Source organism: Mesoplodon mirus (genome assembly GCF_964341445.2).
Source record: "Mesoplodon mirus genome assembly, chromosome: 7".
NCBI classification, from domain to species: domain Eukaryota; kingdom Metazoa; phylum Chordata; class Mammalia; order Artiodactyla; family Ziphiidae; genus Mesoplodon; species Mesoplodon mirus.
The window spans coordinates 94,503,066-94,518,587 of NC_138983.1; the positions used below are offsets into that span (position 1 = coordinate 94,503,066).

General features: G+C 47.3%; 1 protein-coding gene and 1 pseudogene across 4 annotated transcripts in view; both read right to left on the reverse strand.

Moving 5' to 3' along the window:
- LOC309808885 (centrosomal protein of 78 kDa-like) overlaps nt 1–15,522 on the reverse strand; it is a 525,691-nt pseudogene that overhangs the window by 371,554 nt on the left and 138,615 nt on the right. The gene's annotated exons all lie outside the window — the stretch shown is intronic.
- The window catches only part of LOC309807663 (uncharacterized protein), a 149,528-nt gene continuing 145,047 nt past the window's right edge, over nt 11,042–15,522 (reverse strand). The window contains exons 6-7 of one of the 3 annotated variants that reach the window (XR_014294609.1): nt 14,729–14,867; nt 11,044–11,118 (exon numbers count right to left, since the gene is read on the reverse strand). The gene's annotated coding sequence lies outside the window, so the exon portion shown is untranslated. Of the gene's footprint in view, nt 11,119–14,728; nt 14,970–15,522 lie in introns of all 3 variants that reach the window. The other 2 variants (XR_014294610.1, XR_014294608.1) reach the window with 2 other exon arrangements.

Genomic DNA, 15,522 nt, shown 5'->3' on the forward strand with positions numbered 1-15,522 from the left:
GCAACCAGCTTCCAAAATGGCCCCAATGATCCCTGCCGCCTAGAATTCATGCCCTGTGTAGCCCCTCCCACCCTGAATAGGGCTGCCATGGGTAACCAATATGATACTGTGGAAATGACGGACTGTTTCCTCTCAGGCTTGGTCATAAAAGACACTGTGGCCAACTCTTTGCTCCCTCTTGAATCACTCACTCTGGGGGAAGCCAACTGCTGTGTTGTCAGGACACTCAAGCAGCCCTAGAGAGAAGCATGTGTGCTCAGGGACTAAGGCCTCCAGCCAATAGACACATGAGCAGCCATTCTGAAGGGGGATCCTCCGGCTCCCCCCGAGGCTTTAGATGACATGACTGATGCCCCAGCCGACATCTTGCCTGCAACTCACGAGAACTAAGTCACCCCCCGCTCAAATTCCTGAACTACAGAAACTGGGGGAGATAATAAATATTGGTTGGGGGTTTATCCATTACATTTTGGGGTAACTTGTTATGCAGCAATAGATAACTACTCCATTACTATAGCATCATTTTTTTTAACATCTTTATTGGAGTATAATTGCTTTACAATGGTGTGTTAGTTTCTGCTTTATAACCAAGTGAATCAGTTATGCATATACATATCTCCCCATATCTCTTCCCTCTTGCATTGTAGTATCATTTTGAATAAAAGTGGGAAGAAGGGTGCATAAATGCAGTGGTATTGGGTTATCTCCTACGGTTCTTTTCTTGAAAGAACATCAGGCCCAGTTTTAGTGGTAGGTTTCAATCAAGAATGTCTATGAAATAAAGCACAAAATGCTCCAGAATTTCAGTTTAAAAATGAGCTTTGCCTCCAGGACACAGTTCAGTTACTTGGAAATCCCTCTGGGGCTTGCCACACTTTGAGTGGGTCCAGCCCATCTCAAGCGTTATCCCAACCCAGGTCTGTCCGACTCCCTGATCGGAGAAGGTGGGATCTGAGACAGGCTTGATGCTTGGATGAGGTTTCACTGGCCGACATACGGGAGGAAGGTGAGGACCAGCGAGTTCATCCTTCCATTCCTGGTGCCCAGAACAGCACCTAGCCTGGGGGAGGTGCTCAGAAAATATCTGAGGACATCCCAAGTGAGGGAGGAGAATAAGCAGAGACCTGGGGGCAGCAGGGGGTGGGGCTGGGTGTGATTAAGTTGCAGAGTGAGGCAGAAGAGAAGCACAGACTCATACAGAGATGGGGATTCACGTGCGACTCAATGCTATGCCTGGCTTCTACAGCTGTGGGCATGTTTCCTGCCACGCGCTGGCTGCTTTCAGAGTGATGTGCCCCTCCGAGGCTCACTGCCTCCTCCCTGTCACCTGCTTCTCTCCCTCCCCTCGTCTGTGAGTGGTCCCATCCTCTTCAGGTCTCTAGGCATGTCAGTTTCTGCTTAAAAACCTCCACTGGATTCCCAACACCCTTGGAATAAAAACCCAGACCCCCCGACCCTGCCCAGCCCCACAATCCCCTGTTCACTCCATGCAGCCTCTCTTGCCCTTGGCTTGTCCCTTCCCACCTGAAACAGGTCCACTCTAAAAGAAGGACATAGCGGTGGAGGATACAATATGAACTGGTTAGAATCGGCTAGGTCCAAGGGGGCATAAGATTCGACTTCCAGGGGAACTGGAGCCCCATTACAGGCTCATTGTAACACATGAGCGAAATGACACACGCACCAGCACCAGGACAGTTCCGAGGCTGACCATAAAGGTCAAAAAGAGGGTGGGGGGGCTTCCCTGGTGGCGCGGTGGTTGAGAGTCCGCCTGCCGATGCAGGGGACACGGGCTCGTGCCCCGGTCCGGGAAGATCCCACATGCCGCAGAGCGGCTGGGCCTGTGAACCATGGCCGCTGAGCCTGCGCGTCCGGAGCCTGTGCTCCGCAACGGGAGAGGCCACAACAGTGAGAGGCCCGCGTACAGGAAAAAAAAAAAAAAAAAAAAAAGTGGGTGTTGGCCCAATTCCTGGAAATCCCCGCCCCTTCCCCAAAATATTAGAGTTGTCCCAATCCTCCCACTCATTAGCCTATAAAATTACCCAGCCCATAAAAACTAACTGCCCCATATTTGGGGGCCTCTAGCCTTCTGAAATGGCCCACACTCTGTGGAGTGTGTTTCTCTCTAAAGAAATCCACTTCTTACTTTGTCTCTCACTGAATGCTTTCTGCGATGAGACATAAAGAACCTGAGTGAGCTTTATTAAATCCCGAGACCAGATGCGTGATCTCGATTAAAAGATAGTGGGTTCTGACTGGGTTCGAGTCCTAGCCCACGGGTTCAAGTCCCACCTGAGTTCCATGGTTGCACACCCACTAAGCTGGTCCCCCTTGGCCTCCCCCCTTGAAGCGCTGGCCACCACGACACACAGTTTATTTTCTCCACAGCACCACTGCTCTCTGAAGTGGGCTTGTTTATTCATCCGTTTACTTTTATTGTCTGTCACCCCCTCCCGAATCTGTGAGTACAGGAATCTGACTGTCTTGCTTGGCTCTCCCTCCCCGGAGCCTGGAACGGGGCCTGACACCTAGTAGGAGCTCAAGAAACATGTGGAAGCAATGAAGGAATCCAGGGAATCAAAGCTCAGCTACAGCTGTGCGTTGGCTGCCCCTCTCCCAACCCAAGCCCTTTATCAGGCAACCACCTCTGATAAAATTAGAAAATGGTTTCCCTTGGGCCCAAGTGCACTCGGCTGAAATGGGTGAGACCATGGGTGCCTTAAAGGAGTGACCCCATTTTGTCCACGCTCTAGTTTGCACTCAGGCTGCTTTGTGGAACCACCCAAGCCACAAGGCGACCTGTGTTCTCCCTGGTGGGGCCAGTGCTCAGGAGACCTTGTAGCCAAGAGATACCATTCTCTCAAATATTTACCAGGCCCTGCCCTCGGAACTGGGTGGCAAGAAACCTCCACTGAGGGAGAACTCTAATGCACCGACACGGGTGATCCCTGAGGCTGCACCCAGGTCACGGGCACAGGTGTGCTGGTTGACTGGTGATGTCTGCAGGGGGAGGGCAGAAGCTCTGGGGCCTGAATGCAGAAGGGCCTCACCTGACGTGATGGCGGCCTCCCTCCTTAAGTTCTCGGCCTCGTGCTTCAGGGAGGTGATTTCTAAGTTTCTCTCAGACAGGGTCTGGCACAGCACCTGGTTGTAGCCTTGCTGTAGGGCACTGATCTGTGGAAAGAGGCAACACACAGTCAGAGGGGGTCAGCCAGGCCTGCAGGACACGCCGGTACTTCTCCAACATTGGGCAGAGTCGGGTTGATCTTGGATCGGGGTGTTGGGGAAACCAAGGTTTTCAGTTGTCACTAGTGGAAGGGGCAGGAGGGGCCTGTTCCTTCAGTGACCACCATGTCATCGGTCCTCGAGACGCGGACCTTATCTTTGTGGCCACCCAGGGGCTCGGGTGCTGCTGTCTTCCTATGACCTGTGGGTTTTCAGCCATAAATAGACCAGCTGTTGGTTCCAGATCATCCAGCACTGACTGGATGCACAGCAAAGTTCAAGAGCCGGGAGCAGGTTATGAAAGGAATTCCCTCTAATGAGAATAGAGGGTAGTTTATACCTCACAGAACACTCCAGAGTTTACAGAGCCCGTTCACACATGCTACACTGATACTCGTCACAGCGTTGCTGAAGGCTGACGTTCCCATTAATGTGCCCATTTTGCAAGGGAGCCAGGTTGAGACTCAGAGAGGCGAGGCCCCCTGCTCGGGATCACGTGGCTGGTCAGACGTGGAGTCTGATTCAAACCCAGTCTTTAGTTGCCTGGTTCCTCCTTCCCAGGTGGCTCTAGGAATGAGCGTGAGAAGCTGGAGGCTGTAAAGCATGGCATGGACTCGGGAGCCGGACTGTGGCCTTCAAGTCCTGCCTCTGCCAGTTAACGGGCTTTGTGAACACAAGGAGGACACCATATTCTCTTTCCTTTTGTTCAGTCTGTACGCGGGGTGATGGTAGTCCCAACCTGATAGGATTGTTAGCAGTATTTTAATAAGTTAACATGTGTACAGGTGCTCAGATCATGCCTGGCACACGGCACAGGGGGATGAGCTGTGACGGTCCTCTCCTCTGACTACCCACGGGGTGTTTTTTAGTTTTGTTTTGGGGTTTTTGTGTGGTTTTTTTGCGGTATGCGGGCCTCTCACAGTTGTGGCCTCTCCCATTGCAGAGCACAGGCTTCGGACGGGCAGGCTCAGTGGCCATGGCTCACGGGCAGAGCCGCTCTGCGGCATGTGGGATCTTCCCGGACCGGGGCCCGAACCCGTGTCCCCTGCATCGGCAGGCGGACTGTCAACCACTGCGCCACCAGGGAAGCCCCTATCCATTCATCTCTTGATGACACTTAGGTTGCTTCCATATCTTGGTAATTGCAAATAATGATGCTCTGAACATTGGGGTGCATGTGTCTTTTCAAATGCATGTTTTTGAAAACACGTGTTTTTGTTTTTTTCGGATTTATACCAAGGAGTTGAGTTTCGAGGTCATATGGTAGTTCTATTTTTAGTTTTCTGAGAACCCTCCATACTGTTTTCCACAGTGGCTGTGCCAGTTTACATTCCTACCAACACTGTACCAGGGTTCCATTTTCTCTAAAAATTGTAAATTTTCTTCCTAGGGGTAATTGAGATGGTAGTTCAATAATAACATAAGATCAGGTGAAGTCTAAAGAAATTTTAGAAAACCTGGATAAAGTAAGAAAACATCTGTTCGCTGGCATCTGAATGTTAGAGAGACACCAAGACATGTGGGCCAAGTTCTGGAGAGAAGGGAAACACAGACGCAAGCTTGACATTGGGTGCAGCTTTTCTCCTTGGGGCATTTGTGGATTCAAATCTAACAGCCTAGGAGCTGAAAAGCCAAGGAGTTCAAAAGACTCTAACCACAGAAGCTGCTGGCATCCCTTGACTTGTAGGTGCAGCACTCTAGTCCTGCCTCTGTGGTCACTGCCTCCGCCTCTTCTTTGTATATAATCTCCTCCTGTCTCTCACTTATAAGTACACTTACAGATGGCACTTAGGGCGAGGATAGTCTCAACTCAAAATCCTTATATCTGCAAAACTTTACCTTGTAAGGTAACATTCTCAGGTCCCAGGGATTAGAGCCTGAGATCTTTGGGGCCACCAGTCAGCCCACTGTAAGCCCTAAACGTCTTCTCTCCTGAGGAAGGTCTAGGCTGGGCAGAAACCCCGACAGACATCTACCAGAGGCCAGATTGAGAGCCCTTTTAGAAGGTCATTTCTCAGCTCATTTGGAACCTTGCTATTGCCTTTTTTTCTTCTTTTCTTTTCGGTACGTGGGTCTCACTGTTGCGGCCTCTACCGCTGTGGAGCACAGGCTCTGGACGCACAGGCTCAGCAGCCATGGCTCACGGGCCCAGCCGCTCGGTGGCATGTGGGATCCTCCCGGACCGGAGCACGAACCCGTGTCCCCTGCACTGGCAGGCAGACTCTCAACCACTGAGCCACCAAGGAAGCCCTGCCCTTTCTTTCTTCCTCCTGTTTGTCCTCAACAGGGGGAAGCATTAAGAGTAAATGAGGGGCTTCCCTGGTGGTGCAGTGGTTAAGAATCCGCCTGCCAATGCAGGGGACACAGGCTCGAGCCCTGGTCCAGGAAGATCCCACATGCCGCGGAGCAACTAAGCCCGTGCCCCACAACTACTGAGCCTGCGTTCTTGAGCCTGCGAGCCACAACTACATTAGATATCCTTGACTTATTACACTCTATGCCCATTACTATTTTCACCACCTCCCTCGTAATGCTTGAACCTTGGCTATGACCCATTGTCACCTCTGGACAAATAGTTTCTGCTCTATTTTCTGTCTTCTGTCCTTCTGGGCCACTTCTATCTACCATCATTACCCAAAGAACTGACTTTACAGATTCTATATGCCAGTGTGTAAGACTTGCAGTGTTTCAAGAAGTATCTCAACTTCATGATGGTGATTTGGGGTCATTACTAAAGCACTCGGGATCATACATATTCTTTTAAGGTAGTTTTACAGGATAACACACATTGGTATTTTTCTCCTATTAACAGAGTAGGAAATTGTGGGTTGATGTGCAGTTATTTCGATTAAGAAAGCAAGATATGAACACTGCTTCTTTGCTGGGGTACTTGGCACTGCTCTTTCTCGTGCTGGGACATAGTTTGCGCCTTTACAGCCTTGCATCTAGGCGTACTGATCAGACTAATGTTTGGCTTTATTGGATACGTTGACCAGTCTGATTGATATTCTGGTACATACAGGGTACTTGGTCATGGTTGCTCACCTCTGAACCTCAGCTTCATCACCTGCAAAGTTCAACTAATAGCATATCCGCTTTGTGGGGTTTTTAGGGATTTGGCGAGCGTCATAGTGCCTGGTACATGCTAGAGACTCAGGTGATGCAGTAATTACTCAAATGTGCATTTTCAGTGGATCCTTCCCACCTGGACAGGGTGACTTAACATAACAGCCTTGGGAGAGTAAGAGCAGGACAAACAGCAAGGGCAGCGTGGGCCAAGGGAAGGAGGTGAGAACTGACATGCAGGGAGCCCTCTTGCTGGTATCACCAGAGGGCCCATAGTGAGCCAGGATGTGGGGAGAGACTGGCCGCTCAGTAAGACCAGGCCAAGAAAGGCCGTGTGAGGGGGCTTAGCTTTTACCTTGTGGTAGAGGCCATCCAAAGGAGAAAGTGGAAGATGGGTAGGTATAGACTTCTCCCTTAGGAATTGTCCTCAGGGTCTGTTTATCTCCTGGCAGGGTGCGTTCAACGAGTTGGCCGCTCCAGCACATTCTAGAGAGGACTGGCCAGGTCTGACCTTCTGGAGATACAGCCCTGACCTCCTGGCCACCTCACTGAGGAGAGGGCTCATGGGGGAATCAGCTTCACTCTGCATCTGTCCACCAGTCCTGCACCCTGGACTCCAGGACCACTCACTTGCAAGAGGCACATCCAGCTGCCAGAGGAAGTGACATTTCCTGACTCATCTGGCTAAGAATGAGCAGAGTATCGCTGACCACTCCAGGGGAGTAGATGCCACAGAAGATCAGGATGCGGACAAGCCACAGAAGATCAGAAGGAACAAAGGTCAGTCCACGTGGGAGTTCACATGGGTGCCTCACAGTCCCCAACAGGCCCTCGAGTTTCCCTTCCAGCCCAACACACACTCCACCTGCCCACAGTCACCTGTGCCACCATCACAGAGCCCCACAGAGCTCCAAACATCCTCAAACACACAAACTCCCTACTTATAAGCAAATGCCTGTGTGCCCAGAACCCTCCTGCTCCAATATACATGCACTACAAACCCCAATAAAACCACAGCCACAGTCTTGAATACAAAATCACACCCCCAACGGCCCCTGATAATCAAACACCTAAATCCTCATACCCCACAAAAATCCACCCAACCCCATATAACCCCTCAATGCAAACACACAAACCCTTCAACAATAGCCAAATATATTCAAACCAAACTCACATACTTCTTAATAGAAGACACAACCCCCCAAATCCAAACAGAACACATACAGTCCGCACACAGCTGTCAACATCCACGTATGTACAATGCCTCAGAAGCTGAGACAAACACAAAATACCATCAGAGAGACACAATGTTTCCAACCTTCTCCTAAATACTCCCCCCAGAACACACCATGACCTCACACCCCCAATACAAACATACACCCATCTCCCTCTTGAAATACTATAAACAGCCTCTGTCACATCCCCTGATTATACACACACAGCTGGCAGCCCCAATTTACACTGACAACCCCAATCTCTGCAAATTCCTCCACATCAAAAATACACTCCCTGGACTCTTACCCTACAGGATGAGCATGTGTATAACCCCTGCACTCTGAATACACACAGATCCAACACACAAAGCATTAAAATGCACACCCCTACCTCTTCTCAAATGCCTGCACACGTAGCCTCAAAACACCCAGAAGCCGCCCACCACCCAACCACACCATGCTACACCAACCGTACACTCACAAAGGCACTCACGCCCCTCATCTCTCCCCAGATCACACATACACAGTCTCTACACAGCTTTACTATTACCCCAAACCATCCTATGCCCTAAACATACATCCAAGAGTTCCCCACACAGCCCTAACCGATGATAGAGGCAGCTGTACCAGGGGCATCACGGTACCCTGAACGGGCAAATGCCGCTGAGGTAAGTGCCTCCTATGTTGCTGCATTTCTTGCTGCTGTTGCAAATCATCCCTTGACCCCACCCAGGCTGACTGGGACACCCTAAACAGGAAGTGGCAGCATAGGAGTCAGGAAGAGGAAACTCCATTCCAGGTGCTCCCTGTCACCATCCATTGCACCAAAACATCAGATGACCAGCATGAACAAGAAACAGAGACATGTAACTATACCATGGTTGAAAGGCAAATTTTTCTAGAAAACATTTGTCCAAGGGAAGGGGGAGAAGGGTGCTCCCCCTAATTGTAGAGCCACGCGGTTACGATTCAAAGAAACGGCAGATACAGTCCAACAGGCGTGGGGCTGCATCCATGTTGTATCTGGATACGAAAAAGATAAGTTTTCGGAAGCCCCAAATCTCGCTTGCCGGTAAAGGCACATGGGCCCTGCTGCCCCATTGGCCAGGAACCCAGCAGAGGACCCTTAAGGGATATAGGGACTTCTGGGACCCTTACTGATCTCCACCAAGGGGTGGTGCCATCACACAGCTCCATCCTTCATGAGATGACTAACAGACCTCCCTGTATTGGCAGCTCTGGAGATCGGGGGTCCCTAATGATGTCAACTTGAGACCGCCCAAGCACAAGTTAGAAATTTTTGCTCAGGCGCTGCAGACTCTTCAGGAGACTGGAGTGATGGGTAGCTGTCACCTCTCCGAATCCTGTACCCTGACCTCTGCCAACACCTCTGCCTTAGGGACCTGGCAGATCCCTGGAGCGTGGCCCTCCTCTGGGACACTTGCCCATATACTTCTCTAATTTTCCTTGGGACACACATAAACAAATTTTCTTATGGCTCTCATTGACCACGGGAGCTCAAATTACAGTGCCTCCTGGGAACCCCTCCAATTATAAGCAAGGGCCACACTTTAGATTACAAGGCATAGTAGTCAGGGGAGTAGAAAGCATTCAACTTCCATTGAATGTCACTATTGAAACAATCTTTATTAAAAATCTTTTAGTGGTGGTAGCCCCTTTGGCCCTACCCTTTCCCGTTACAGCTATGGATGCCTTGATGTACTGCAACGCCATTTGGAACAAACCCAAATTCCTGGCCTTCCTGGTGGAAGCTGAAACTGGGAGCCCATAAGACTGCCACCTAAGACAGTAAATATCTCCCAATAACATGTATGACAGGGGGCTGTGGGATTGCAGCCCATAATTCAGATTTTAGGAAAAGAAGAAGTCATTAAACACACCATTTCTCCTTTTCAATTTCCCCATTTGGCTGCTATTAAAGCCTGCTATTAATGAGTGGTGACTTATAATCAACTACTGAAATATAAGTGCTGATCCCCACTATTAAGGCTCCCATTTCCAACACTGTCCAGTTCATTAAGGATATCCAAAGGGCTCCAGGGAATTACTTTGCTGTGACAATCTAGCTATTATGTTCTATTCAGTACCAGTTATTAAGGAGTCCCAGCTGCAGTCTACTTTTACTTCAGAAAGCACCCAGTATGTTTTAACCTGTCTGCCTACTGGCTATCTTAACAGCCCAGCTATTGCCCACAGTCTTTGCTGCAAGACCTGGTGTCCCCTTGCACCGTCTGGCACTATACTGAGGTTCTAATCCACAGCCCCTCAGGAGACTGGTGCACAAGGCCCTAACATGGTTGGTGACCCATCTATAACATAGAGGTGGGCTATTTATTGCCCCACATAAAATTCAAGGGCTGTCCACAACTATTAAATTTCTGGGCATTAACTGATCCTCTAAAAGCCAGGAAATTCCTTTTGCAGCTAAACCTCAGCTGTTAACTATTCAGCCCCCCAACACACTATAGCAAGCCCAACACATCTTACTTAGGTCTCTCCACACTTTGGAGGCAACGAATACCACACTTGTCCATCATTCTTAGACCCATTTATGCAGCCACGTACAAACCCTCCATAGTTTACTGGCCAAGAGCTAAACAATAAGCTTTATAGCAGGCACAAAGCTCAATTAGTCAAGCCCTCCCACTGGTTCCCCCTGGCTGCTCCTTCTGGGCTGAGAATGGACTATGTGTCCCGGACCCTTTGGACTAACACAGCTCCTCCTAGCTGCCTGTGGGCTTCTGCACCAGACGGCTGCTCTCTACACCACTACACCCCCTCAGAACCGATTTGGGAACTGGTTCCTTGGTTTTGGTCTTGGTTTTGTGTGCACTGATGCCAGAATTTGTTTGCGTCTTTTGCGTTTGGGTGTACAAAATGGGAAATACTCCATCAACCCTGAAGGAGAGCCCTTTGGGTGGGGCCTATAGTAGATAAATGGGTGTAACATAGCCCTGAGCCTATGACTAAGAAAGACATGTATACTATTGTAATAGGGTGTGGACCCAAAATATAGGATCACAAGGGCGGTAGCCCCTAAATGGCTCACTCAATTTTTATAGGATCTCGCAGTTAGAAGTGTTTTGCAAAACAGCAAGCTGCACCGGCAGTTGTTCCACCTGCCCACCCTCCCCCTATGCCGCCATCATATTCACCACCTCCTGTTTCCCCTACCCACGGGGATCAAATAGAAGTTTCTGTGTTAACCCCCAGAGGACAGGAGCCTGATTTAGTATCACCATCTAAGACTCCACAAGCCACCCAATTTGGACTGGGAGCCACATCCACAGCAGGGCAAGTTCCCTTGTGCGGACATCCTATAAGAGGCCAGGGGACTCCCTTGGCCTTGAGGCGTCCGATTCTAATTTCCCCACAGGAGCCCCGGGGAACTTTGACAGTGGGGAACAAGTTGATTGACTCTCCAATAGATACCACTCCCCAAACCCTCCCTGTTTATCTTAAGAGGCTTGTAAATATTAAACAAAGGGAAAACAAAGTCATCCTAGGAAAAACTTGCCTGTATCTTTGAGATGCAAATGTCCTTTCTGGTCTTCTCAGGAACTCTCATCTCTGCCATCTTTCTAAAATGCACCTTTTTGAAAGAGGGTAAAGTAATTTAGAAACTGACTTATCAAGGATAAATAAAAAACCTAAGTGTCTTTTCTGTAAAAATTCAGCCATCTAGACAAGTGAGTTGGATTTGTTCCATCTGCCAGAAACCTAATTTGAATCCAACCTCTTTTTGTAAACTGATGGGCTTCACATGGCTGTACCTGACTCAGTGCTGAAATTCTGAAATGACAACCATGACGTCTCTGTATGTTTGTGTCCTTGTATGTGTCTTTGTCTTTGGATAACATTGCTGAGGTTGATTTGTGGATGAGCTCTATTTAATTGGCTTAAAGAAAAGTGAGCACTTACACACCAAACTATTCTAAATACAAGAGAAACTGAGCTACATGAGCTTCAGGTTCATGTGAACTGGGAAATATTCAGTATTAATTAAGACCTGGTATTAACGTTCGTTTGTTGATCTAATTAATATAGACATGCTGTTAGAGTCATCAACATTAAGTATAATACTTTTATTGTGCCTAGGTTTAATATAAGCTAAATAAAATCTTGTTATATCTGTTGCAAATTTGTCAGCAAGGAAATAACTTGATGTGAAGAAACTTTTAAGGAAAGAAAATGCAAATGAGGTAAGAGCTTTAGGTGAACTTTTTAAAATACTTATAGGAAGGTCTATCTAAAATTAATCTCTCCAGATATTTGACCACTTGAAAGTCAGAATTGTGCTAAAGTAAGTGACAGAAGGTTTATGGAAAGTGGACCCTGAAAAAAAGAGTTCTGTACGTGGTCAGGACTAAGTTTAAAATAAGTTTAATTGGGTAAATACATTTTAAAAGTAAGCTGGTGCACAACTTGAATTTCGCTTTTCTCTCTGTTAAGAAGACAAGGTTTCTTAAGATTTTGGACTGCCTTTGATACCAGATTTTAAGTTTTTCTACCTTTTAAGAGATCTGTTCTGTACTTGCCTTTGAAATCTTTTATTGTTACTTTGGCTAAGTGAATAACTATTGTTTCACAGTGACATGGCATCCTATCTGTTTTAAACCCTTTTCTTATTTTTTTGACAAAACTTCCCAACTCAAATTATAATGAAGTTCCTTTGACCTCTAGCTAACTTTGGGGTGCTTCAAAGGGCCCCTGAAACACCCCAAGAGACATATTAACTAATTAGGTTGAATGACACGGGAAGTGTTGTCAAATAAGCAATAAATCTTCTTAGGTTCTATTGTATGCCAAATGACACAGGTATTCTACAGATTATATGGAGTTCCTAAAATTTGCTATGTCCTGGTAAAATGTTACCAGTCAGAATTCTCTTTATTAGCTGAAAGTGTTGCATGTCACCGCAGTAACCACGTTACTTTCTCAATTGCACTGTAATCAGATTTACACGTGCCTTCTTAAGTCTTTCACCATTGTACACAGTCATGGTTTCACTCTGATGCCTTTGCAAAAATGCTTCCTCTTCAACAAGATTTATAGAAAGGACCTTTGCATAAATACAAGTTTCTGATTTTCAAACCATAAAGGTGAACTGGGTAAGAACTTGAAGAATTCTAATGGGAAACCTGATGGCTTCATAAAGCTGTTAACAAAAACGATTAGTTGCACATGCCTGGGTAAAAGGGTTATAATTTTGGTTATAATTTTGGTTATAATTATGGTTATAAATTTTTATGGTTTCTATCTGAAAAATGACTGTTTTCAATCTGTGTTTTCCAGGTGTAAGCAAAACGCTCCCCTTAAACTCATTATGATTTACAGTCATTTGTTAAATTATACCCTTGTAAGCAGAATTGAAACATTTATCTTTTTCTCTCTACCTGGGTGATCCTGCCAGTAGCATATGCTTGTCTCCAAGATTAAGCCATGCACGTCTAAGTCCGCACCGCTGGTACACTGAAACAGCGGATGGCTCACTAAATCAGTTAGGGTACCTCTGGTCACTCGCTATTGCAATTGGATTACAAGTAGTTATACTGATCATTGTTCTTTGTTTCCAGATTGTTTGCTCTTTGTGTCTCCCTGCTGTACTGTGTCTTTGTTAACGTTACTAGCTGCATTACTTATATCCTGTCTACTTTATAAGATTGGTGTCTCTTACAGTGCCCAGTATGGAACCAGGCCTCCAACAATACTTCAATGGCTAAACATCTTGAGGAAATAGACCACATTTATAACATGAAATAATTGTAATAGTGTGATTCTAGGTACAGGAGGAAGCAACAAGGGAAAATGTCTCCTGGATCATAATTAGATAGAGGATCCAGAAGATCTTTAATTAGCAATAGGGCCTAATCCAAAGACTAGCACCTGGAGTGGCATATCAAGAATTCTCCCCTGACCAGGGATGAGCCTCCCAGCGCTGTGGGACAAAATTTGATCCTGAAATGTCTCCCAAATATGGGTCAAAATCCTGACCAAGAGAAGAGGATCTGAGAAATGGAATATTTCCTGACACATCAGTCATTAGCGACTGCAGCCCCCCAACGTGAGCCGGTGAGCCCTGACGAAACTCAGGATATGAGAATATAGGATACAGGCCCCGGAGAGCTGAGGCACATATCAAATGAATGACTTCAGTGAGCCCAGACTCTTGCATCTTCCCGTCCATAGAAAAGTGCTGAATTCCTTAACTTGAGATGCTGCCTCCCAGGCTTGAAGCCCTCAAAGTTCCCATCAAAGAGATCGTAACTCTCAACTTTTAGGCTGAGAATATTTTTTTAAGGCTACAGGTGTAAAGGACACACTTTCCAGAGAGGAACAAAAAAAAACAAAAACCCAACGTTTGGAACACTGGCACCAATGGTGGACACTCCCGGAAAGATCCATCTGATGAAGCAATTAGAAGGGCCGTCACCCCCTTTTATCCACAAGACTGTGGAATGGACATTGACAGTAGGGAATTGTAACAGGGAAGAGCCATATCGGACTCCACATTGGATCTGTTCCTTTTACTTTAACCTTTGCCTTCTGCTGCTTTTGTTCACTAAAAGGATACTGTCTGTACCTGTACATAATGGCCTGCCTCGGGGAACCCTGTCCCTCTGTCTGAATGTTAAACCAAAGTGCCTTTGTTCAGGGAAACATATGGACTCCTTCCACCTGTGGATGGCTACAATTAAGAAGAAATTAACACATCTCCTCCCCGAGGCTGGCCATTCCAGGGGCTATTCGCAAAACTTATGGCCTTCTTACTTTACCTCCTCATCTCCTCCCCATCTCTGTATTATAAAAGAAACTGGCACCCAAACCCCGATAAGATGGTTATTTTGAGACTTTACTCTGCCATCTTCTCGGTCTGCTGGCTTTCTGAATAAACTCATATTCCTTGCCTCAACACCTCATCTCCGATTTATGGCCTGTCGTGCGGCAAGCAGAGCAAGCTTGGACTTGGTAACATCTTTACTCAGGACATCTTTACTTGGTAACATCTTTACTCACAAAACGGGACACTGTTTTCTGTTTGTTTTGTTTTTGTTTTGGGCCGTGCCATGTGGCTCGTGGGATCGTAGTTCCTCGACCAGAGATCCAACCCGCGCTCCCTGCAGTGGAAGCTCGGAGTCCTAACCAATGGACTACCAGGGAATTCCCATGGGACACTGTTACCTGGCAGTCACGGCCCTCACCTTTGTGAGACAGAGGTAGTAGTGTAGCAGGATTGAGAACGTTGTGACGTTTAAAGATGAGGTGGTGAAAGCAGGATTTCACAGGAAGTTAATCTAGTGATACTTGCAGAGAAATGTTGTCAATTCAGCGTTAAGAAGACTGTGGACAAGGTGTGGAGTTTGCAAATAAACTTCATTTTCTAGAGTCAAATCTGCCAAGGCTTCCACTAAATTTGCAGTTGTGGCTATAACCTTAAGACACCTGAGACGGGCAAAAGCAACTGAATCAAGTTGTATGCTATAACAGGCAATGGGCCTGTGTTTACTACCATGCTCACACAGTTCTGCACGGCCTGATTATGCCTTTCATGCACAAATAAAGTAAAAGGTTTTGAATAACCTAAAGTTAATCTATTAAGTAGAGATCTCTTTTCGAACTTAAAAGGGCTAATATACTTTGCCTCCAGTGGAGATCTCACATTAAAGTATCCGGATCGGGCTTCCCAGGTGGCGCAGTGGTTGACAGTTCACCTGCCGATGCAGGGGACACGGGTTCGTGCCCCGGTCCGGGAAGATCCCACATGCCGCAGAGCGGCTGGGCCCGTGAGCCATGGCCGCTGAGCCTGCGTGTCCGGAGCCTGTGCTCCGCAACGGGAGAGGCCACAACAGTGAGAGGCCCGCGTACTGCAAAAAAAAAAAAAAAAAAAAAAAAGTTTCCGGATCAACCTGAACCTGATCATTTGGGTAACCCTAAGGCAGGCAGCTCCTGCACTGCTTGTTTTAGCCTTATAAAAACCTGCTTGTGTTTATCTTCC